Source organism: Camelus bactrianus, chromosome 11, assembly GCF_048773025.1.
Source record: "Camelus bactrianus isolate YW-2024 breed Bactrian camel chromosome 11, ASM4877302v1, whole genome shotgun sequence".
In the NCBI taxonomy this organism is placed as follows: Eukaryota; Metazoa; Chordata; class Mammalia; order Artiodactyla; family Camelidae; genus Camelus; species Camelus bactrianus.
Window position 1 is genome coordinate 2,755,729 of NC_133549.1, and position 26,638 is coordinate 2,782,366.

A 26,638-nucleotide genomic window follows, 5' to 3' on the forward strand; every position below is an offset into this window, starting at 1 on the left:
CAAAGGGAACGGGTTGCAGTAGAAAATTTTACTCTTGTTTCTCAGTCTGATTCCTAGTGCCGGTCTGAAATTCCTCCAGTTTTCACTGTAAAATCGATTTGAATCTAGTACATACCCATATATAAGTATGGAGTGTAGTTTGCAACTGGAAATGAACTTTGTATTCCCAACAAGCTAGGTGAAGAACGGCTTTCACACACACTTATCTCTAAGAAATTAGCCTGTGGAGAGACGTTCGTTCTATTAGCAAAAATGGAAGGGTTTGCAGGAGAATCTTTTAATCTGGTTTCTCAGTCTGTTCCCTAGTGCCGGTTTGAAGTTACTGCAGTTTTCACTGTAAAATCTAATTGTAGCTAGTACATCCCCTTATAAATGTATGGAGACTAGTTTGCATCTGGAAATGAACTTTGTGTTCCCAACAAGCTAGGTGAAGGACGGCTTTCACACCACTTATCTCTCAGAACTGAGCATGTGGAGAGACGTTCGTTCATCTAGCACAAAGGGAACGGTTTGCAGGAGAAAATATTACTATTGTTTGTCCGTCTGTTTCCTAGTGCCGGTTTGAAGCTCCTGCAGTTTTCACTGTAAAACCGAGTTGGGGCTATTACCTCCCCTTATATATTTATGGAGTATAGTTTGCAACTGAATAGGAACTATGTGTTCCCAACAAGCTAGGAGAAGTTCGGCTTTCACACACACTTATCTCTCAGAAGTGAGCATGTGGAGAGAAGTTCGTTCATCTAGCACGAATTGAAAGTTTTTCAGGAGAAACTTTTCTCTGGTTTCTCAGTCTGATTCCTAGTGCCGGTTTGAAGTTCCTGTAGTTTTCACTGTAACACCGAGTTGGAGCTATTACATCCCAATATATATGTATGGAGTGTAGTTTGCAACTGAAAAGGATCTTTGTGTTCCCAACAAGATAGGTGAAGGACGTCTTTCCCACACAGATATCTCTCAGAACTGAGGATTTGGAGAGAATTTCGTTCATCTAGCACAAAGGAACGGGTTGCAATAGAAACTTTTACTCTGGTTTTTCAGTGTGTTTCCTAGTGCCGTGTAGAATTTCCCTCAGTTTTCACTTTAAAACCGAATTGGAGCTAGTAATTCCTTTATATATGTATGGAGTTTAGTTTGCAACTGGAAAGGAACTTTGTGTTCCCAACAAGCTAGGTGAAGGACGGCTTTCACACACACTGTTCTCTCAGAACTGAGCATGTGGAGAAACGTTCGTTCATCTAGCACAATTTGAACGTGTTGCAGGAGAAACTTTTACTCTGGTTTCTCAGACTGTTTCCTAGTGCCGGTTTGAAGTTCCTGCAGTTTTTACTTTAAAACCGCTTTGGAGCTACTACTTCTATTTTATATGTATAGAGTGTAGTTTGACACTGAAAAGGAACTTCGTTTTCCCAACAAGCTAGGTGAAGGACGGCATTTACCCACAATTATTTCTCAGAATTGAGCATGTATAGAGACTTTCGTTCATCTAGCACAAAGGGAATGGGTTGCAGGAAAAACTTTTACTCTGGTTCCTCAGTCTGATTCCCAGTGCCGGTCTGAACTTCCCGCAGTTTTCACTGTAAAATCGAGTTGGAGCTAGTATAATCCCACATATATGTATGGAGTGTAGTTTGCAACTGAAAAGGAACATTGTGTTCCCAACAAGCTAGCTTAAGGACGGCTTTAACACACGTTTATCTCTCAGAACTGAGCATGTAGAGAGACGTTCGTTCATCTAGCACAAAGGGAACTGTTTGCAGGAGAAAATTTACTCTGGTTTCTCAGTATGTTTCCAAGTGCCGGTACGAAGTTCGTGTAGTTTTCACCTTATAACAGAGTTGGAGGTATTACCTCCCCGTATATAAGTATGGAGTGTAGTTTGCAACTGAAAAGGAACTTTGTGTACCCAACAAGCTACCTGAAGAATGGCTTTCAATCACACTTATCTCTCAGAACTGAGCATGTGGAGAGACGTTCGTTCATCTAGCACAATTGGAACGGGTTGCAGGAGAAACTTTTACTCTTGTATCTCAGTCAGTTTCCTAGTGCCGGTTTGAAGTTCCTGCAGTTTCACTGTAGAAACGAGTTGGAGCTAGTACCACCCCATATATATGTATGGATTGTAGATTGCAACTGGAAAGGAACTTTGTGTTCCTAACAAGCGAAGTGATGAACGGCTTTCGTACACACTTATCATTCAGAGCTGAGCATGTGGAGAGACGTTCGTTCATCTAGCACAAAGGGAACGGGTTGCAGGGAAAATTTTACTCTGTTTTCTCAGTCTGTTTCCGAGTGCCGGTTTGAAGTTCCTGCAGTTTTCACTGTAAAACAGTTTTGGAGCTAGTACATCCCCATATATATGTATGGAGTTTAGTTTGCAACTGAAAAGGAACTTTGTGTTCCCAACAAGCTAGGTGAAGGACTGCTTTCACACACACTTATCTATCAGAACTGAGCATGTGGAGAGAATTTCGTTCATCTAGCACAAAGGGAACGGGTTGCAGTAGAAAATTTTACTCTGGTTTCTCAGTCTGATTCCTAGTGCCGGTCTGAAATTCCTGCAGTTTTCACTGAAAAATCGAGTTGAATGTAGTACATCCCCATATATAAGTATGGAGTGTAGTTTGCAACTGGAAATGAACTTTGTATTCCCAACAAGCTAGGTGAAGAACGGCTTTCACACACACTTATCTCTAAGAAATTAGCCTGTGGAGAGACGTTCGTTCTATTAGCAAAAATGGAACGGTTTGCAGGAGAATCTTTTACTCTGGTTTCTCAGTCTGTTCCCTAGTGCCGGTTTGAAGTTACTGCAGTTTTCACTGTAAAATTTAATTGTAGCTAGTACATCCCCTTATAAAAGTATGGAGACTAGTTTGCATCTGGAAATGAACTTTGTGTTCCCAACAAGCTAGGTGAAGTACGGCTTTCACACACACTTATCTCTCAGAAATGAGCATGTGGAGAGAATTTCGTTCATCTAGCACAAAGGGAACTGTTTTCAGGGGAAAGTTTTATTCTGGTTTCTCAGTCTGATTCCTAGTGCCGGTCTGAAATTCCTGCAGTTTTCACTGTAAAATCGATTTTAATCTAGTACATCCCCATATATATGTATGGAGTGTAGTTTGCAACTGGAAATGAACTTAGTGTTCCTAACAAGCTAGGAGAAGGACGGCTTTCACACCACTTATCTCTCAGAACTGAGCATGTGGAGAGACGTTCGTTCATCTAGCACAAAGGGAACGGTTTGCAGGAGAAAATATTACTCTGGTTTGTCAGTCTGATTCCTAGTGCCGGTTTGAAGTTCCTGCAGCTTTCACTGTAAAACCGAGTTGGGGCTAGTACTTCCCCTTATATATTTATGGAGTATAGTTTGCAACTGAATAGGAACTATGTGTTCCCAACAAGCTAGTAGAATTTTGGCTTTCACACACACTTATCTCTCAGAAGTGAGCATGTGGAGAGAAGTTCGTTCATCTAACACGAATTGAAAGTTTTTCAGGAGAAACTTTTCTCTGGTTTCTCAGTCTGATTCCTAGTGCCGGTTTGAAGTTCCTGTAGTTTTCACTGTAACACCGAGTTGGAGCTATTACATCCCCATATATATGTATGGAGTGTAGGTTTCAACTGAAAAGGATCTTTGTGTTCCCAAAAAGATAGGTGAAGGACGGCTTTCCCACACACATATCTCTCAGAACTGAGCATTTGGAGAGAATTTCGTTCATCTAGCACAAAGGGAACGGGTTGCAGGAGAAACTTTTACTCTGGTTTTTCAGTTTGTTTCCTAGTGCCGTGTTGAATTTCCCGCAGTTTTCACTTTAAAACCGATTTGGTGCTAGTAATTCCTTTATATATGTATGGAATGTAGTTTGCAACTGGAAAGGAACTTTGTGTTCCCAACAAGCTAGGTTAAGGACGGCTTTCACACACACTGTTCTCTCAGAACTGAGCATGTGGAGAGACGTTCGTTCATCTAGCACAAAGGGAACGGTTTGCAGGAAAAACTTTTACTCTGGTTTCTCCGTCTGTTTCCTAGTGCCGGTTTGAAATTCCTGCAGTTAACACTCTAAAACCGAGTTGGAGCTAGTACATCCCCATATATATTTATGGATTGTAGTTTGCAACTAGAAAGGAACTTTGGGTTCCCAATAAGCTAGGTGAAGTACGGCTTTCACACAAAATTATCTGTCAGAACTGAGCATGTGGGGAGACATACGTTCATCTAGCACAAAGAACGGGTTGCAGGAGAAACTTTTACTCTGGTTTCTCTGTCTGATTCCTACAGCCGGTTTGAAGTTCCTGCAGTTTTAACTGTAAAACCGAGTTGAAGATAGTACCTCCCCATATATATTTATGGAGTGTAGTTTGCAACTGAAAGGAACTTTGTGTTCCCAACAAGCTAGTTGAAGTATGGCTTTCACACACACTTATCTCTCAGAACTGAGCATGTGGAGAAACTTTCGTTCATCTAGCACAATTTGAACATGTTGCAGGAGAAACTTTTACTCTGGTTTCTCAGACTGTTTCCTAGTGCCGGTTTGAAGTTCCTGCAGTTTTTATTTAAAACCGCTTTGGAGCTACTACTAATATTTTATATGTATGGAGTGTAGTTTGACACTGAAACGGAACTTCGTTTTCCCAACAAGCTAGGTGAAGAATGGCCTTCACACACACTTATCGCTCAGAACAGATCATTTGGATAGGCGTTCGTTCATCTGGCACAATGGGAACGGTTTTCAAAGAAACTTTTTCTCTTGTATCTCAGTCAGTTTCCTAGTGCCTGTTTGAAGATCGTGTAGTTTTCACTGTAAAACCGAGTTGGAGCTATTACCTCCCCACATATATGTACGGAGTGTAGTTTGCAACTGGAAAGGAACTTTGTGTTCCCAACAAGCTAGGTGATGAACGGCTTTCACACACACTTAACATTCAGAGCTGAGCATGTGGAGAGGCGTTCGTTCATCTAGCACAAATGGAAAGGGTTGAAGGGGAAACTTTTACTCTGGTTTCTCAATCTGTTTCCTAGTGCCGTTTTGATGGTCCTGCATTTTCACTGTAAAATCGAGTTGGAGCTAGTACATCCCCTTACATATGTATGGAGTGTAGTTTGCAACTGAAAAGGAACTTTGTGTTCCCAACAAGCTATTTGAAGTACGGCTTTCACACACACTTTTCTCTCAAAACTGTGGATGTGGAAAGACTTTCGTTCATCTAGCTCAATGGGAACGGTTTGCAGGATAAATTTTTACTCAGGTTACTCAGTCTGTTTCCTAGTGCCGGTTTGAAGTTCCTGCAGTTATCACTGTAAAAAAGAGTTGGAGCTACTACATCCCCATACATATGTATGGAGTGTAGTTTGCAACTGGAACGGAACTTTGTGCTCCCAACAAGCTAGGTGAAGTTCGATTTTAACACAAACTAATCTCTCAGAACTGAGCCTGTGGAGAGACGTTCTTTCATCTAGCACAAAGGGAAAGGATTGCAGGAGAAACTTTTACTCTGGTTTCTCATTCTTTTTCTAGTGCCGGTTTGAAGTTCCTGCATTTATCACTGTAAAACAAAGTTGGAGCTAGTACATCCCCATATAAATGTATGGAGTGTAGTTTGCAACTGGAAAGGAACTTTGTGTTCCCAACAAGCTAGGTGAAGGACGGCTTTCACTCACACTTATCTCTCAGAACTGACCCTGTGGAGAGACTTTCGTTCATCTAGCAAAATGGGAACGTGTTGCAGGAGAAACTTTACTCTGGTTTCTCAGTCTGTTTCCTAGTGCCGGTTTGAAGTTCCAGCAGATTTCACTGTAAAATCGAGTTGGAGCTAGTACCTCCCCATATATATATATGGATTGTACTTTGCAACTGGAAAGGAACTTTGTGTTCCCAACAAGCTTGTTGAAGGACGGCTTTCACACACTTATGTCTCAGAACTGAGCTAGTATAGAGACGTTCGTTCATCTAGCGCAAATGGAACGGATTGCAGGAGAAACTTTTTCTCTGGTTTCTCAGTCTGTTTCCTAGTGCCGGTTTGATGTTCCTGTATTTTTCACTGTAAAACCGATTTGGAGCTATTACATCCCCATATATATGTATGGATTGTAGTTTGCAGATGAAAAAGATCTTTGTGTTCCCAACAAGCTAGTTGAAAGATGGCTTTCACACACAATTATATCTCAAAACAGAGCATGTGGAGAGACGTTCGTTCATCTAGCACAAATTGAACGGTTTGCAGGAGAACTTTTACTCTGGTTTCTCAGTCTGTTTCCTAGTGCCGGTTTGAAGATTCTGCATATTTCACTGTAAAACAGATTTGGAGCTTGAACATCCCCATATACATGTATGGTTTGTAGTTTGCAACTGGAAAGGAACTTTATGTTCCCAAAAAGCTAGTTAAAGAACGGCTTTCACACACACTTATCTCTCAGAACTGAGCATGTGGAGAGACGTTCTTTCATCTAGCACACAGGGAAAGGATTGCAGGAGAAACTTTACTCTGGTTTCTCTGTCTGTTTCCTAGTGCCGGTCTGAATTTCCTGCAGTTTTCACTGTAAAATCGAGTAGGAGCTAGTACATTCCCTTATAAATGTATGGAGTGTAGTTAGAAACTGAAAAGGAACTATGTGTTCCAAACAAGCTAGGTTAAGGACGGTTTTCACACACACATTTGTCTCAGAACTGAGGATGTGGAGAGACGTTCGTTCATCTAGCAAAAAGAGAACGGTTTGCAGGAGGAATTTTTACTCAGGTTACTCAGTCTGTATTCTAGTGCCTGTTTGAAGTTCCTGCATTTATCACTGTAAAACAGAGTTATAGCTAGTACATCCCCATATATATGTATGGAGTGTAGTTAGCAACTGAAAAGGAACTTTGTGTTCCCAACAAGCTAGGTGAAGTATGATATTAACACAAACTTATCTCTCAGAATTGAGCCTGTGGAGGGACGTTCTTTCATCTAGCACAAAGGGAACGCGTTGCAGGAGAAACTTTTACTCTGCTTTTTCAGTCTGCTTCCTAGTGCCGGTTTGAAGTTCCTGCAGTTTTCACTGTAAAACCGAGTTGGAGCTCATACCTCCACATATATATGTATGGAGTGTAGTTTGCAACTGGAAAGGAACTTTGTGTTCCCAACAAGCTATGTGAAGGACGGCTTTCACACACAATTATCTCTCAGAACTGAGCATGTGGAGAGGCGTCATTCATCTAGCACAATGGGAACGGGTTGCAGGAAGAACTTTTACTCTTGTATCTCAGTCTGTTTCCTAGTGCCGGTTTGAAGTTCCTGCAGTTTTCACTGTAAAACCGAGTTGGAGCTAGTACCAACCCATATATTTGTATGGATTGTAGTTTGCAAATGGAAAGGAACTTTGTGTTCCCAACAAGCTAGGTGAATGACGGCTTTCACACGCACTTATCTCTCAGAAATGAGCATGTGGAGAGACGTTCGTTCATCTAGCACAAAGGGAACGGGTTGCAGGAGAAACTTTTACTCTAGTTTCTCAGTGTGTTTCCTAGTGCCGGTTTGAAGTTCCTGCAGTTTTCACTGTAAAACCGAGTTGGAGCTAGTACCTCCCCATATATATGTATGGAGTATAGTTTGCTTCTGAAAAGGAACTTTGTGTTCCCAACAAGCTAGGTGAAGTACGATTTTAACACAAAGTTATCTCTCAGAACTGAGCCTGTGGAGAGACGTTCTTTCATCTATCACAAACGGAACAGTTTGCAGGAGAAACTTTTACTCTGGATTTTCAGTCTGTTTCCTAGTGCCGGTTTGAAGATCCTGCAGTTTTCACTGTAAAACCGAGTTGGAGCTAGTACCTCCCCATATATATGTATGGAGTGTAGTTTGCAACTTGAAAGGAACTTTGTATTCCCAACAAGCTAGGTGAAGTACGGCTTTCACACACACTTATCTCTCAGAACTGAACATGTGGAGAGACGTTCGTTCGTCTAGCACAAATGGAACGGTTTGCAGGAGAAACTTTACTCTGGTTTCTCAGTCTGTTTCCTAGTGCCGGTTTGAAATTCCTGCAGTTTTCACTATAAAACCGAGTTGGAACTAGTACATCCCCACATATATATATGGAGTATAGTTTGCAACTGGAAAGGAACTTTGTGTTCCCAACAACCTAGGTGAAGGACGGCTTTCACACACAGTTTTCTCTCAGAACAGAGCATGTGGAGAAACGTTCGTTCATCTAGCACACAGGGAAATGTTTGCAGGATAAACTTTTACACTGGTTTCTAAGTCTGTTTCTTAGTACCTGTTTGAAGTTCTTGCATTTTCACTGTAAAACCGAGTTTTAGCTAGTACATCCCCATGTATATGTATGGAGTGTAGTTTGAAACTGGAATGGAACTTTGTATTCCCAACAAGCTAGGTGAAGAACGGCTTTCACACACACTTATCTCTCAGAACTGAGCATGTGGAGAGACGGGTTGCAGGGAAACTTTTACTCTGGTTTCTCTGTCTGTTTCCTACTGCCGGTTTGAAGTTCCTGCAGTTTTCACTGTAAAATCGAGTTGGATCTAGTATATCCCCATATATATGTATGGAGTGTTGTTTGCAACTGGAAATGAACTTTGTGTTCCCAACAAGGTAGGTGAAGGACGGCTTTCACACACACTTATCTCTCAGAACTGAGCATGTGGAGAGACGTTCGTTCATGGCACAAAGGGAACGGGTTGTAGGGAAAATTTTACTCTGGTTTCTCAGTCTGTTTCCTAGTTCCGGTTTGATGTTCCTGCAGTTTTCACTCTAAAACAGATTTTGGGCTAGTACCTCCCCTTATATATGTATGGAGTGTAGTTTGCAACTGAAAAAGAACTTTGTGTACCCAACAAGCTAGCTGAAGAATGGCTTTCAATCACACTTATCTCTCAGAAGTGAGCATGTGGAGAGACGTTCGTTCAGCTAGAACAATGGGAACGGGTTGCAGGAGAAACATTTACTCTTGTATCTCAGTCAGTTTCCTAGTGCCGTTTTGAAGTTCCTGCATTTTCACTGTAAAACCGGGTTGGAGCTAATACTTCCCCATATATATGTATGAAGTGTAATTTGCTACTGGAAAGGAACTTTGTGTTCTCAACAAGCTAGATGAAGGACGAATTTAACACACACTTATCTCTCAGATCTGAGCATGTGGAGAGGCTTCGTTCATCTAGCACAAAGTGATCGGGTTGCAGGAGAAACTTTTACTCTGGTTTCTCAGTCTGTGTCCTAGTGCCGGTGTGAAGTTCCAGCAGTTTTCAATGTAAAACAGAGTTGGATCTAATACTTCCCCATATATATGTATGGAGTGAAGTTTGCAACAGGAAGGAATTTTGTGTTCCCAACAAGCTAGTTGAAGTATGATTTTAACGCAAACTTATCTCTCAGATCTTAGCCTGTGGAGGGACGTTCTTTCATTTAGCACAAAGGGAACGGGTTGCAGGAGAAACTTTTACTCTGGTTTTTCTGTCTGTTTTCTAGTGCCGGTTTGAAGTTCCTGCAGTTTTCACTGTAAAACAGAGTTGGAGATAATAACTCCGCATATATATGTATTGAGTGTAGTTTGCAACTGGAAAGGAACTTTGTATTCCCAACAAGCTATGTGAAGGACGGATTTTACACACATTATCTCTCAGAACTGAGCCTGTGGGGAGACGTTCGTTCATCTAGCACAAAAGGTACGGTTTGCAGGAGAAACTTATACTCTGGTTTCTCAGTCTGTTTCCTAGTGCTGGTTTGAAGTTCCTGCATTTTTCACTTTAAAACCGCGTTGGAGCTAGTACTTCCCTTATATATGTATGGAGTGTAATTTGCAACTGGAAAGGAACTTTGTGTTCCCAACAAGCTAGGTGAAGGACGGCTTTCACACACACTTATCTCCTAGAAATCAGCATGTGGATAGACGTTCGTTCATCTAGCACAATTGGAACGGGTTGTAGGGGAAACTTTTACTCTTGTATCTCAGTCTGTTTCCTAGTGCCGGTTTGAAGTTCCTGCAGTTTTCACTTTAAAACCGAGTTGGAGCTAGTACTTCCCTTATACATGTATGGATTTTAGTTTGCAACTGGAAAAGAACTTTGTGTTCCCAACAAGCTAGTTGAATGACGGCTTTCAAACACACTTATCTCTCAGAACAGAGCATGTGGAGAATCGTTCGTTCATCTAGCACAAATGGAACGGTTTGCAGGAGAAATTTTACTCTGGATTCTCAGTCTGTTTCCTAGTGAATGTTTGAAGTTCCTGCATTTATCACTGTAAAATAAATTTGGAGCGAGTACATCCCCATATATATGTATGGAGTGTAGTTTGCTTCTGAAAAGTTACTTTGTGTTCCCAACAAGCTAGGTGAAGTACGATTTTAACACAAACTTATCTCTCAGAACTGAGCCTGTGGAGAGACGTTTGTTCATCAAGCACAAAGGGAAAGGGTTGCAGGAGAAACTTTTACTATCGTTTCTCATTCTGTTTCCAAGTGAACTTATGAAATTCCTGCAGTTTTCACTGTAAAACCGTGTTGGAGCTAGTACATCCCCATATATATGTATGGAGTGTAGTTTGCACCTGGAAAGGAACTTTGTGTTCCCAAAAACCTAGGTGAAGGACGGCTTTCACACACAGTTTTATCTCAGAACAGAACATGTGGAGAGACTTTCGTTCATCTAGCACATAGGGAAATGTTTGCAGGATAAACTTTTACTCTGTTTTCTCAGTCTGTTTCTTAGTACCGGTTTGAAGTTCCTGCATTTTTCAGTGTAAAACGGAGTTGGAGCTAGTACAACCCCATATATATGTATGGAGTGTAGTTTGAAACTGGAAAGGAACTTTGTATTCCCAACAAGCTATGTGAAGTAAGGCTTTCACACACACTTATCTCTCAGAACTGAGCATGTGGAGAGACGTTCGTTCATCTAGCACAAAGGGAACGGGTTGCAGGAGAAACTTTTACTCTGGTTTCTCAGTCTGTTTCCTACTGCCGGTTTGAATTTCCTGCAGTTTTAACTGTAAAATCGATTTGGAGATAGTACCTCCACATATATATTTATGGAGTGTAGTGTGCAAATGGAAAGGGACTTTGTGTTCCCAACAAGCTAGTTGAATTATGGCTTTCACACACACTTATCTCTCAGAACTGAGCATGTGGATACACGTTCGTTCATCTAGCACAATTTGAACGTGTTGCAGGAGAAATTTTACTCTGGTTTCTCAGACTGTTTCCTAGTACCGGTTTGAAGTTCCTGCAGTTTTAACTTTAAAACCGAGTTGGAGCTAGTAATTCCATTATATATGTATGGAGTGTAGTTTGACACTGGAAAGGAACTTCGTTTTGCCAACAAGCTAGTTGAAGGACGGCATTCACACACAATTATCATTCAGAATTGAGCATGTATAGAGACTTTCGTTCATCTAGCACAAAGGGAACGGGTTGCAGGAGAAACTTTTACTCTGGTTTCTCAGTCTGATTCTTAGTGCCGGTCTGAAGTTCCTGCAGTTTTCACTGTAAAATCGAGTTGGATCTAGTATATTCCCATATATATGTAGGGAGTGTAGTTTGCAACTGGAAATGAACTTTGTGTTCCCAACAATGTAGGTGAAGGACGGCTTCCACACACACTTATCTCTCAGAACTGAGCATGTGGAGAGACGTTCGTTCATCTAGCACAAAGGGAACGGTTTGCAGGGAACATTTTACTCTGGTTTCTCAGTCTGTTTCCTAGTTCCGGTTTGAAGTTCCTGCAGTTTTCATTCTAAAACAGAGTTTGGGCTAGTACCTCCCCTTATATATGTATGGAGTGTAGTTTGCAACTGAAAAGGAACATTGTGTTCCCAACAAGCTAGGTTAAGGACGGCTTTAACACACGTTTATCTCTCAGAACTGAGCATGTAGAGAGACGTTCTTTCATCTAGCACAAAGGGAACTGTTTGCAGGAGAAAATTTACTCTGGTTTCTCAGTATGTTTCCAAGTGCCGGTACCAAGTTCGTGTAGTTTTCACCTTATAACCGAGTTGGAGCTATTACCTCCCCATATATAAGTATGGAGTCTAGTTTGCAACTGAAAAGGAACTTTGTGTACCCAACAAGCTAGGTGAAGAATGGCTTTCAATCACACTTATCTCTCAGAACTGAGCAAGTGGAGAGACGTTCGTTCATCTAGCACAATGGGAACGGGTTGCAGGAGAAACTTTTACTCTTGTATCTCAGTCAGTTTCCTAGTGCCGGTTTGAAGTTCCTGCAGTTTTCACTGTAGAAACGAGTTGGAGCTAGTACCACCCCATATATATGTATGGATTGTAGATTGCAACTGGAAAGGAACTTTGTGTTCCCAACAAGCGAAGTGATGAACGGCTTTCACACACACTTATCATTCAGAGCTGAGCATGTGGAGAGACGTTCGTTCATCTAGCACAAATGGAACGGGTTGCAGGGGAAACTTTTACTCTGGTTTCTCAGTCTGTTTAATAGTGCCGTTTTGATGTTCCTGCATTTTCACTGTAAAACCGAGTTGGAGCTAATACATCCCCATATATATGTATGAACTGTAGTTTGCAACTGGAAAGGAACTTTGTGTTCCCAACAAGCTAGATGAAGGACGAATTTAACACACACTTATCTCTCAGATCTGAGCATTTGGAGAGACTTTCGTTCATCTAGCACAAAGTGATCGTGTTGCAGGAGAAACTTTTACTCTGGTTTCTCAGTCTGTTTCCTAGTGCCGGTTTGAAGTCCCTGCAGTTATCACTGTAAAACCGAGTTGGAGATATTACCAAACCATATATATGTATGGAGTGTAGTTTGCAACTGGAAAGGAACTTTGTGTTCCCAACAAGCTAGGTGATGTACGGCATTCACACAAACTTATCTCTCAGAACTGAGCATGTGGAGAGACTTTCGTTCATTTAGCACAAAGGGAACGGTTTGCAGGAGAAAATTTTACTCTGGTTTCTCAGTCTGTTTCCTAGTGCCGGTTTGAAGTCCCTGGAGTTATCACTGTAAAACCGAGTTGGAGATATTACCAAACCATATATATGTATGGAGTGTAGTTTGCAACTGGAAAGGAACTTTGTGTTCCCAATAAGTTATGTGAAGTACGACATTCAGATATACTTATCTCTCAGAACTGAGCATTTGGAGAGACGTTCGTTCATTTAGCACAAAGGGAACGGTTTGCAGGAGAAAATTTTACCCTGGTTTCTCAGTCTGTTTCCTTGTGCCAGTTTGAATTTCCTTCAGTTATCACTGTAAAACCGAGTTTGTTCTAGTACTTACCCATATATATATATTTATGAAGTTTAGTTTGCAATTAGAGAGGAACTTTATTTTCCCAACTAGCTAGGTGAAGGAGAGCTTTCACACACACTTATTTCTCAGAACTGAGCATGTGAAGAGACGTTCGTTCATCTAGGAAAAATGGAACGGATTGCAGGAGAATCTTATACTCTGTTTTCTCAGTCTGTTTCCAAGTGCCGGTATGAAGTTCCTGCAGTTTTCACTGTAAAACCGTTTTGGAGCTACTACATTCCCATATATATGTATGGAGTGTAGTTTGCAACTGGAAAGGAACTTTGTGTTCCCAACAAGCTAGGTGAAGGACGGCTTTCAAACACACTGTTCTCTCAGAACTGAGCATGTGGAGAGACGTTCGTTCGTCTAGCACAAATGGAACGGTTTTCAGGGAACATTTTACTCTGGTTTCTCAGTCTGTTTCCTAGTTCCGGTTTGAAGTTCCTGCAGTTTTCACTGTAAAACAGAGTTTGGGCTAGTACCTCCCCTTATATATGTATGGAGTGTAGTTTGCAACTGAAAAGGAACATTGTGTTCCCAACAAGCTAGTTTAAGGACGGCTTTAACACACGTTTATCTCTCAGAACTGAGCATGTAGAGAGACGTTCGTTCATCTAGCACAAAGGGAACTGTTTGCAGGAGAAAATTTACTCTGGTTTCTCAGTCTGATTCCTAGTGCCGGTCTGAAATTCCTCCAGTTTTCACTGTAAAATCGATATGAATCTAGTACATACCCATATATAAGTATGGAGTGTAGTTTGCAACTGGAAATGAACTTTGTATTCCCAACAAGCTAGGTGAAGAACGGCTTTCACACACACTTATCTCTAAGAAATTAGCCTGTGGAGAGACGTTCGTTCTATTAGCAAAAATGGAACGGTTTGCAGGAGAATCTTTTAATCTGGTTTCTCAGTCTGTTCCCTAGTGCCGATTTGAAGTTACTGCAGTTTTCACTGTAAAATCTAATTGTAGCTAGTACATCCCCTTATAAATGTATGGAGACTAGTTTGCATCTGGAAATGAACTTTGTGTTCCCAACAAGCTAGGTGAAGTACGATTTCACACACACTTATCTCTCAGAACTGAGCATGTGGAGAGAATTTCGTTCATCTAGCCCAAAGGGAACTGTTTGCAGGGGAAAGTTTTATTCTGGTTTCTCAGTCTGATTCCAAGTGCCGGTCTGAAATTCCTGCTGTTTTCACTGTAAAATCGATTTGAATCTAGTACATCCCCATATATATGTATGGAGTGTAGTTTGCAACTGGAAATGAACTTTGTGTTCCCAACAAGCTAGGTGAAGGACGGCTTTCACACCACTTATCTCTCAGAACTGAGCATGTGGAGAGACATTCGTTCATCTAGCACAAAGGGAACGGTTTGCAGGAGAAAATATTACTCTTGTTTGTCCGTCTGTTTCCTAGTGCCGGTTTGAAGTTCCTGCAGTTATCACTGTAAAACAGAGTTGGAGCTAGTACATCCCCATATATATGTATGGAGTGTAGTTTGCAACTGGAACGGAACTTTGTGCTCCCAACAAGCTAGGTGAATTTCGATTTTAACACAAACTAATCTCTCAGAACTGAGCCTGTGGAGAGACGTTCTTTCATCTAGCACAAAGGAAAAGGATTGCAGGAGAAAATTTTACTCTGGTTTCTCAGTCTGTTTCCTTGTGCCAGTTTGAATTTCCTTCAGTTATCACTGTAAAACCGAGTTTGATCTAGTACTTACCCATATATATATATTTATGAACTTAAGTTTGCAACTATAGAGGAACTTTTTTTTCCCAACTAGCTAGGTGAAGGAGAGCTTTCACACACACTTATTTCTCAGAACTGAGCATGTGAAGAGACGTTCGTTCATCTAGGAAAAATGGAACGGATTGCAGGAGAAACTTATACTCTGTTTTCTCAGTCTGTTTCCGAGTGCCGGTTTGAAGTTCCTGCAGTTTTCACTGTAAAACCGTTTTGGAGCTAGTACATTCCCATATAAATGTATGGATTTTACTTTGCAACTGGAAAGGAGCTTTGTGTTCCCAACAACCTAGATGAAGGACGGCTTTCGCACACACTTATCTATCAGAACTGAGCATGTGGAGAGAATTTCGTTCATCTAGCACAAAGGGAACTGTTTTCAGGAGAAAGTTTTATTCTGGTTTCTCAGTCTGATTCCTAGTGCCGGTCTGAAATTCCTGCAGTTTTCACTTTAAAATCGATTTGAATCTAGTACATCCCCATATATATGTATGGAGTGTAGTTTGCAACTGGAAATGAACTTTGTGTTCCCAACAAGCTAGGTGAAGGACGGCTTTCACACCACTTATCTCTCAGAACTGAGCATGTGGAGAGACGTTCGTTCATCTAGCACAAAGGGAACGGTTTGCAGGAGAAAATATTACTCTGGTTTGTCAGTCTGTTTCCTAGTGCCGGTTTGAAGTTCCTGCAGCTTTCACTGTAAAACTGAGTTGGGGCTAGTACTTCCCCTTATATATTTATGGAGTATAGTTTGCAACTGAATAGGAACTATGTGTTCCCAACAAGCTAGGAGAAGTTCGGCTTTCACACACACTTATCTCTCAGAAGTGAGCATGTGGAGAGAAGTTCGTTCATCTAGCACGAATTGAAAGTTTTTCAGGAGAAACTTTTCTCTGGTTTCTCAGTCTGATTCCTAGTGCCGGTTTGAAGTTCCTGTAGTTTTCACTGTAACACCGAGTTGGAGCTATTACATCCCCATATATATGTATGGAGTGTAGTTTGCAACTGAAAAGGATCTTTGTGTTCCCAACAAGATAGGTGAAGGACGGCTTTCCCACACACATATCTCTCAGAACTGAGCATTTGGAGAGAATTTCGTTCATCTAGCACAAAGGGAACGGGTTGCAGGAGAAACTTTTACTCTGGTTTTTCAGTGTGTTTCCTAGTGCCGTGTTGAATTTCCCTCAGTTTTCACTTTAAAACCAATTTGGTGCTAGTAATTCCTTTATATATGTATGGAGTGTAGTTTGCAACTTGAAAGGAACTTTGTGTTCCCAACAAGCTAGGTGAAGGACGGCTTTCACACACACTGTTCTCTCAGAACTGAGCATGTGGAGAGACGTTCGTTCATCTAGCACAAATGGAACGGTTTGCAGGGAACATTTTACTCTGGTTTCTCAGTCTGTTTCCTAGTTCCGGTTTGAAGTTCCTGCAGTTTTCACTCTAAAACAGAGTTTGGGCTAGTACCTCCCCTTATATATGTATGGAGTGTAGTTTGCAACTGAAAAGGAACATTGTGTTCCCAACAAGCTAGGTTAAGGACGGCTTTAACACACGTTTATCTCTCAGAACTGAGCATGTAGAGAGACGTTCGTTCATCTAGCACAAAGGGAACTGTTTGCAGGAGAAAATTTACTCTGGTTTCTCAGTATGTTTCCAAGTGCCGGTACCAAGTTCGTGTAGTTTTCACCTTATAACCGAGTTGGAGCTATTACCTCCCCATATATAAGTATGGAGTCTAGTTTGCAACTGAAAAGGAACTTTGTGTACCCAACAAGCTAGGTGAAGAATGGCTTTCAATCACACTTATCTCTCAGAACTGAGCAAGTGGAGAGACGTTCGTTCATCTAGCACAATGGGAACGGGTTGCAGGAGAAACTATTACTCTTGTATCTCAGTCAGTTTCCTAGTGCCGGTTTGAAGTTCCTGCAGTTTTCACTGTAGAAACGAGTTGGAGCTAGTACCACCCCATATATATGTATGGATTGTAGATTGCAACTGGAAAGGAACTTTGTGTTCCCAACAAGCGAAGTGATGAACGGCTTTCACACACACTTATCATTCAGAGCTGAGCATGTGGAGAGACGTTCGTTCATCTAGCACAAATGGAACGGGTTGCAGGGGAAACTTTTACTCTGGTTTCTCAGTCTGTTTAATAGTGCCCTTTTGATGTTCCTGCATTTTCACTGTAAAACCGAGTTGGAGCTAATACATCCCCATATATATGTATGAACTGTAGTTTGCAACTGGAAAGGAACTTTGTGTTCCCAACAAGCTAGATGAAGGACGAATTTAACACACACATATCTCTCAGATCTGAGCATGTGGAGACACGTTCGTTCATCTAGCACAAAGTGATCGTGTTGCAGGAGAAACTTTTACTCTGGTTTCCCAGTCTGATTCCTAGTGCCGGTGTGAAGTTCCTGCAGTATTCAATGTAAAACAGAGTTGGATCTAGTACCTTCCCATATATATTTATGGAGTGAAGTTTGCAACAGAAGGAACTTTGTGTTCCCAAAAAGCTAGGTGAAGTATGGCTTTCACACACACTTATCTCTCAGAACTGAGCATGTGGAGATACGTTCGTTCATGTAGAAAAATGGGAACGGTTTGCAGGAGAATCTTTTACTCTTTTATCTCAGTCTGTTTCCTAGTGCCGGTTTGATGTTCCTGCATTTATCACTGTAAAACAGAGTTGTAGCTAGTACATCCCCATATATTTGTATGGAGTGTAGTTTGCAACTGAAAAGGAACTTTGTGTTCCCAACAAGCTATGTGAAGTATGATTTTAACACAAACTTATCTCTCAGATCTGAGCCTGTGGAGGGACGTTCTTTCATCTAGCACAAAGGGAACGGGTTGCAGGAGAAATTTTTACTCTGGTTTTTCTGTCTGTTTCCTAGTTCCGGTTAGAAGTTCCTGCAGTTTTCACTGTAAAATCGACTAGGAGCTAGTACCCCATATATATATGTAAGGAGGGTAGTTTCCAACTGGAAAGGAACTTTGTGTTCCCAACAAGCTAGGTGATGTACGGCATTCACACAAACTTATCTCTCAGAACTGAGCATGTGGAGAGACTTTCGTTCATTTAGCACAAAGGGAACGGTTTGCAGGAGAAAATTTTACTCTGGTTTCTCAGTCTGTTTCCTAGTGCCGGTTTGAAGTCCCTGCAGTTATCACTGTAAAACCGAGTTGGAGATATTACCAAACCATATATATGTATGGAGTGTAGTTTGCAACTGGAAAGGAACTTTGTGTTCCCAATAAGTTATGTGAAGTACGACATTCACATATACTTATCTCTCAGAACTGAGCATTTGGAGAGACGTTCGTTCATTTAGCACAAAGGGAACGGTTTGCAGGAGAAAATTTTACCCTGGTTTCTCAGTCTGTTTCCTTGTGCCAGTTTGAATTTCCTTCAGTTATCACTGTAAAACCGAGTTTGATCTAGTACTTACCCATATATATATATTTATGAAGTTTAGTTTGCAATTAGAGAGGAACTTTGTTTTCCCAACTAGCTAGGTGAAGGAGAGCTTTCACACACACTTATTTCTCAGAACTGAGCATGTGAAGAGACGTTCGTTCATCTAGGAAAAATGGAACGGATTGCAGGAGAAACTTATACTCTGTTTTCTCAGTCTGTTTCCAAGTGCCGGTTTGAAGTTCCTGCAGTTTTCACTGTAAAACCGTTTTGGAGCTAGTACATTCCCATATATATGTATGGAGTGTAGTTTGCAACTGGAAAGGAACTTTGTGTTCCCAACAAGCTAGGTGAAGGACGGCTTTCACACACACTTATCTATCAGAACTGAGCATGTGGAGAGAATTTCGTTCATCTAGCACAAAGGGAACGTGTTGCAGTAGAAAATTTTACTCTTGTTTCTCAGTCTGATTCCTAGTGCCAGTCTGAAATTCCTGCAGATTTCATTGTAAAATCGAGTTGAATCTAGTACATCCCCATATATAATTATGGAGTGTAGTTTGCAACTGGAAATGAACTTTGTATTCCCAACAAGCTAGGTGAAGAACGGCTTTCACACACACTTATCTCTAAGAAATTAGCCTGTGGAGAGACGTTCGTTCTATTAGCAAAAATGGAACGGTTTGCAGGAGAATCTTTTACACTGGTTTCTCAGTCTGTTCCCTAGTGCCGGTTTGAAGTTACTGCAGTTTTCACTGCAAAATCTAATTGTAGCTAGTATATCCCCTTATAAAAGTATGGAGACTAGTTTGCATCTGGAAATGAACTTTGTGTTCCCAACAAGCTAGTTGAAGTACGGCTTTCACACACACTTATCTCTCAGAACTGAGCATGTGAAGAGAATTTCGTTCATCTAGCACAAAGGGAACTGTTTTCAGGAGAAAGTTTTATTCTGGTTTCTCAGTCTGATTCCTAGTGCCGGTCTGAAATTCCTGCAGTTTTCACTTTAAAATCGATTTGAATCTAGTACATCCCCATATATATGTATGGAGTGTAGTTTGCAACTGGAAATGAACTTTGTGTTCCCAACAAGCTAGGTGAAGGACGGCTTTCACACCACTTATCTCTCAGAACTGAGCATGTGGAGAGACGTTCGTTCATCTAGCACAAAGGGAACGGTTTGCAGGAGAAAATATTACTCTGGTTTGTCAGTCTGTTTCCTAGTGCCGGTTTGAAGTTCCTGCAGCTTTCACTGTAAAACTGAGTTGGGGCTAGTACTTCCCCTTATATATTTATGGAGTATAGTTTGCAACTGAATAGGAACTATGTGTTCCCAACAAGCTAGGAGAAGTTCGGCTTTCACACACACTTATCTCTCAGAAGTGAGCATGTGGAGAGAAGTTCGTTCATCTAGCACGAATTGAAAGTTTTTCAGGAGAAACTTTTCTCTGGTTTCTCAGTCTGATTCCTAGTGCCGGTTTGAAGTTCCTGTAGTTTTCACTGTAACACCGAGTTGGAGCTATTACATCCCCATATATATGTATGGAGTGTAGTTTGCAACTGAAAAGGATCTTTGTGTTCCCAAAAAGATAGGTGAAGGACGGCTTTCCCACACACATATCTCTCAGAACTGAGCATTTGGAGAGAATTTCGTTCATCTAGCACAAAGGGAACGGGTTGCAGGAGAAACTTTTACTCTGGTTTTTCAGTGTGTTTCCTAGTGCCGTGTTGAATTTCCCTCAGTTTTCACTTTAAAACCAATTTGGTGCTAGTAATTCCTTTATATATGTATGGAGTGTAGTTTGCAACTTGAAAGGAACTTTGTGTTCCCAACAAGCTAGGTGAAGGACGGCTTTCACACACACTGTTCTCTCAGAACTGAGCATGTGGAGAGACGTTCGTTCATCTAGCACAAATGGAACGGTTTGCAGGGAACATTTTACTCTGGTTTCTCAGTCTGTTTCCTAGTTCCGGTTTGAAGTTCCTGCAGTTTTCACTCTAAAACAGAGTTTGGGCTAGTACCTCCCCTTATATATGTATGGAGTGTAGTTTGCAACTGAAAAGGAACATTGTGTTCCCAACAAGCTAGGTTAAGGACGGCTTTAACACACGTTTATCTCTCAGAACTGAGCATGTAGAGAGACGTTCGTTCATCTAGCACAAAGGGAACTGTTTGCAGGAGAAAATTTACTCTGGTTTCTCAGTATGTTTCCAAGTGCCGGTACCAAGTTCGTGTAGTTTTCACCTTATAACCGAGTTGGAGCTATTACCTCCCCATATATAAGTATGGAGTCTAGTTTGCAACTGAAAAGGAACTTTGTGTACCCAACAAGCTAGGTGAAGAATGGCTTTCAATCACACTTATCTCTCAGAACTGAGCAAGTGGAGAGACGTTCGTTCATCTAGCACAATGGGAACGGGTTGCAGGAGAAACTATTACTCTTGTATCTCAGTCAGTTTCCTAGGGCCGGTTTGAAGTTCCTGCAGTTTTCACTGTAGAAACGAGTTGGAGCTAGTACCACCCCATATATATGTATGGATTGTAGATTGCAACTGGAAAGGAACTTTGTGTTCCCAACAAGCTAGATGAAGGACGAATTTAACACACACTTAACTCTCAGATATGAGCATTTGGAGAGACTTTCGTTCATCTAGCACAAAGTGATCGAGTTGCAGGAGAAACTTTTACTCTGGTTTCCCAGTCTGATTCCTAGTGCCGGTGTGAAGTTCCTGCAGTATTCAATGTAAAACAGAGTTGGATCTAGTACCTTCCCATATATATGTATGGAGTGAAGTTTGCAACAGAAGGAACTTTGTGTTCCCAACAAGCTAGGTGAAGTATGGCTTTCACACACACTTATCTCTCAGAACTGAGCATGTGGAGATACGTTCGTTCATCTAGAAAAATGGGAACGGTTTGCAGGAGAATCTTTTAATCTTTTATCTGAGTCTGTTTCCTAGTGCCGGTTTGAAGTTCCTGCATTTATCACTGTAAAACAGAGTTGTAGCTAGTACATCCCCATATATTTGTATGGAGTGTAGTTTGCAACTGAAAAGGAACTTTGGGTTCCCAACAAGCTATGTGAAGTATGATTTTAACACAAACTTATCTCTCAGATCTGAGCCTGTGGAGGGACGTTCTTTCATCTAGCACAAAGGGAACGGGTTGCAGGAGAAATTTTTACTCTGGTTTTTCAGTCTGTTTCCTAGTTCCGGTTTGAAGTTCCTGCAGTTTTCACTGTAAAATCGACTAGGAGCTAGTACCCCATATATATATGTAAGGAGGGTAGTTTCCAACTGGAAAGGAACTTTGTGTTCCCAACAAGCTAGGTGATGTACGGCATTCACACAAACTTATCTCTCAGAACTTAGCATGTGGAGAGACTTTCGTTCATTTAGCACAAAGGGAACGGTTTGCAGGAGAAAATTTTACTCTGGTTTCTCAGTCTGTTTCCTAGTGCCGGTTTGAAGTCCCTGCAGTTATCACTGTAAAACCGAGTTGGAGATATTACCAAACCATTTATATGTATGGAGTGTAGTTTGCAACTGGAAAGGAAGTTTGTGTTCCCAATAAGTTATGTGAAGTACGACATTCACATATACTTATCTCTCAGAACTGAGCATTTGGAGAGAGGTTCGTTCATTTAGCACAAAGGGAACGGTTTGCAGGAGAAAATTTTACCCTGGATTCTCAGTCTGTTTCCTTTTGCCAGTTTGAATTTCCTTCAGTTATCACTGTAAAACCGAGTTTCTTCTAGTACTTACCAATATATATATATTTATGAAGTTTAGTTTGCAATTAGAGAGGAACTTTGTTTTCCCAACTAGCTAGGTGAAGGAGAGCTTTCACACACACTTATTTCTCAGAACTGAGCATGTGAAGAGACGTTCGTTCATCTAGGAAAAATGGAACGGATTGCAGGAGAAACGTATACTCTGTTTTATCAGTCTGTTTCCGAGTGCCGGTTTGAAGTTCCTGCAGTTTTCACTGTAAAACAGACTTGGAGCTAGTACAAACCCATATATATATATATGGAGTGTAGTTTGCAACTGAAAAGAAACTTTGTGTTCCACACAACCTGGGTGAAGTACGGCTTTCTCACACAATTAACTCTGAGAACTTAGCATGTGTAGAGAATTTCGTTCATCTAGCAAAATGGGAAAGGATTGCAGGGAAAACATTTACTCTGGATTCTCATCCTGTTTCCTAGGACCGGTTAGAAGTTCCTGCAGTTTTCTCTGTAAAACCGTGTTGGACATTGTACCTCCCCATATATGTGTATGGAGTGTAGTTTGCAACTGAAAAGAAACTTTGTGTTCCCAACAAGCTGGGTGAATTACGGCTTTCACACACAGTTATCTCTCACAATGGAGCATGTGGAGAGACGTTCGTTCATCTAGCACAAAGGGAACGGGTTGCAGGGGAAACTTTTTCTCTGGTTTCTCAGTTTGTTTCCTAGTGCCGGTTGAAGTTCCTGAAGTTTTCACTGTAAAACAGAGTTGGAGTTAGTACATCCCCATATATATATATTAATTGTAGTTTGCAAATGAAAATAATCTTTGTGTTCCCAACAATCTAGGTGAAGGGCGGCTTTCACACACACTTATTTCTCAGAAATGAGCTTGTCGAGAGACGTTCGTTCATCTAGCACAAAGGGAAAGGGTTGCAGGGGAAACTTTTACTCATTTTTCTCAGTCTGTTTCCTAGTGACGGTTTGAAGTTCCTGCAGTTTTCACTGTAAAACCGTGTTGGAGCTTTTACTCCCCCATATATATGAATGGACTGTAGTTAGCTACTGAAAATTAACTTTGTGTTCCCAACAATCTAGGTGAAGGGCGGCATTCACACACACTTATCTCTCAGATCTGAGCATGTGGAGAGACGTTCGTTCATCTAGCACAAAGAGAACGGTTTGCAGGGGAAACTTTTACTCATTTTTATCAGTCTGTTTCCTAGTGTCGGTTTGAATTTCCTGCAGTTTTACTGTAAAACCGATTTGGAGGTAGTACCTCCCCATATATATGTATGGAGTGCAGTTTGCACCTGAAAAGAATCTTTGTGTTCCCAAAAGCTAGGTGAATGACGGATTTCACCCACACGTATCTCTCACATCTCAGCATGTGGGGAAACGTTCGTTCATCTAGCACAAATGGAACGGGTTTCAGGAGAAACTATTACTCTGGATTCTCAGTCTGTTTCCTAGTGCCGGTTTGAGTTTCCTGCCGTTTTCTCTGTAAAATCGAGTTGGAGCTAGTACCTCCCCATATATATGTTTGGAGTGTAGTTTGCAACTGAAAAGGAACTTTGTGTTCCCAACAAGTTAGGTGAAGTACGGGTTTCAAACACACTTATCTCTCTGAACTGAGCATGTGGAGAGACTTTCGTCCGTCTAGCACAAATGGAACGGTTGGCATGAGAATCTTTTCTATAATTTCTCAGTCTGTTTCCTAGTACCGGTTTGAAGTTTCTGCAGTTTTCACTGTAAAACAGAGTTGGAGCTTGTATCTCCCCGTATATATGTATGGAATATAGTTTGCAAACTGAAAAGAAACTTTGTGTTCCCAACAAGCTAGGTGAAGGACGGCTTTCACACACACTTAACACTCTGAACTGAGCATGAGGAGAGACGTTCGTTCATGTAGCACAAATGGAATGGGTTCAAGGGTAATGATTTGCTCTGTTTCTCAGTCTGTTTCCTAGTGCCGTTTTGAAGTTCCTGCAATTTTCAATGTAAAACCGATTTGGAGCTAGTAACTCCCCATATTTAGGTATGAAGTTTAGTTTGCAACTGAAAAGAAACTTTGTGTTCCAAAAAGCTAGGTGAAGGACGGCTTTCACACACACTTATCTCTCAGATATGAGCATGTGGAAAGACTTTGGTTCATCTAGCACAAATGGAACGGGTTGAAGGGGAAACTTTTACTCTGGTTTCTCATTCTGTTTCCTAGTTCCGGTTTGAAGTTCCTGCAGTATTCACTGTAAAACCGAGGTGGAGCTAGTACCTCCCCATATATATGCATGTAGGGTATTTACCTACTGAAAAGAAACTGTTTTCCCTACAAGTAAGGTTTCTGATGCCATACACAAATATTTATCTGTCAGAATTGAGAACGAGAATTTCTATCATCCAGTATAAATGGAATGGTCTGTAGTAGAAAAATTACACTGGTTTCTCAGTATCTTATTATTGATCCGGGTAAATTTCATGATGTTTCTCTGTAAAGCTGAGTTGGAGCTAGTAATCCCCATATATATGTATGTAGGGCAGTTTCCAACAGATAAAAATGTGTTCCCAACAACCTAGAAGATTGAAGACTTCCCACACACTTAACACTCAATATTCAACATATAGAGAGACGTTCGTTCATCTAGCAAAAGGGAGGTGGTTCAGTAGAAAATCTTATAATGATTTCTTAGTCTGTTTCCTACTGCCGGTTTGAAGTTCATGCGGCTTTCTGAGCAAAACAGAATACGAGCTAGTACATCCCAAAAATATATATATGTAGTGTTGTTTCCAACACAAAAGAAACTATGTGTTCCCAGGAAGATAGGTGAAAGACTGCTTTCATGGACAATTATCTCTCAGAAATGAGCTTGAGGAGAGACGTTCGAACATATATCATAAAGGTAATGTTTACAGTTGAAACGCTTATACTGGTTACTCAATATTTTTCCTAATCTCGGTCTGAACTTCATGAAGATATCACTGTAAATCAATTGAGCAAATACTACATCCCAATATACATGAATGTTGGGAAATTAGGAACTAAAAAGAAACATAATATTGGAAAGGATCCAGATGAAGAAGGTCTTTCACACAAATTTATCTCTCAGAAATGACCATGAGGAGAGATATTTGTTCATCTAGCACAAAGAGAAGGGGGTGCAAGAGAACCAATTACTCCGGTTTCTCAGTCTGTTTCCTAGTGCTGTTTGGACTTCCACCAGTTTAAACTATGAAACACAGTTGGAGACAGAATATCACCATAAATATATATGGAGTGTAGTATGCAAATGGAAAGAAACATTGTGTTCCCAAAAAGCTGGGTGAAGAACGGCTTTCACACACACTTATCTCTCAGAACTGAGCATGTGGAGAGACGTTCGTTCATCTAGCACAAAGGGAACGGGTTACAGGAGAAACTTTTACTCTGGTTTCTCAGTCTGTTTCCTAGTTCCGGTTTGAAGTTCCTGAAGATTTCACTGTACAATGGAGTTGGAGCTAGTACCTAACCATATATATGTATGGAGTGGAGTATGCAACTGAAAAGAAACGTTGTGTTCCCAAAAAGCTGGGTGAAGTACGGCATTCACACACAAATATCTCTCAGAACAGAGCATGTGGAGAGACATTCGTTCATCTAGCACAAAAGAACGGCTTGCAGGAAAAATTTTACTCTGTTTTCTCAGTCTGATTTCTAGTGCCGGTTAGAATTTCCTGCAGTTTTCACTGTAAAATAGACTTGGAGCTAGTACCAACCCATATATATGTATGGAGTGTAGTTTGCAACTGAAAAGAAACTTTGTGTTCCAAACAAGGTGGGTGAACTACGGCTTTCTCACACACATATCTCTGAGAAGTTAGCATGTGTAGAGACGTTCGTTCATCTAGCACAATGGGAAAGGTTTACAGGAAAACATTTACTCTGGATTCTCATCCTGTTTCCTAGGACGGTTTAGAAGTTCCTGCAGTTTTCTCTGTAAAACCTAGTTGGACCTCGTACCTCCCCATATATATGTATGGAGTGTAGTTTTCAACTGAAAAGAAACCTTGTGTTCCCAACAAGCTGGGTGAAGTACGGCTTTCACACACAGTTGTCTCTCAGAACTGAGCATGTGGAGAGACGTTCGTTCATCTAGCACAAATGGAACGGGTTGCAGGTGAAACGTTTTCTCTGGTTTATCAGTTTGTTTCCTAGTGCCGGTTGAAATTCCTGCATTTTTCACTGTAAAACCGATTTGGAGTTAGTACATCCCCATATATATATATGGATTGTAGTTTGCAAATGAAAAGTATCTTTGTGTTCCCAACAATCTAGGTGAAGGGCGTCTTTCACAAACACTTATTTTTCAGAACTGAGCATGTGGAGAGACGTTCTTCATCTAGCACAAATTGAATGGCTTGCAGGAGAAAATTTTACTCTGGTTTCTCAGTCTATTTCCTAGTGCCGGTTTGAAGTTCCTTCAGTTTTCACTGTAAAATC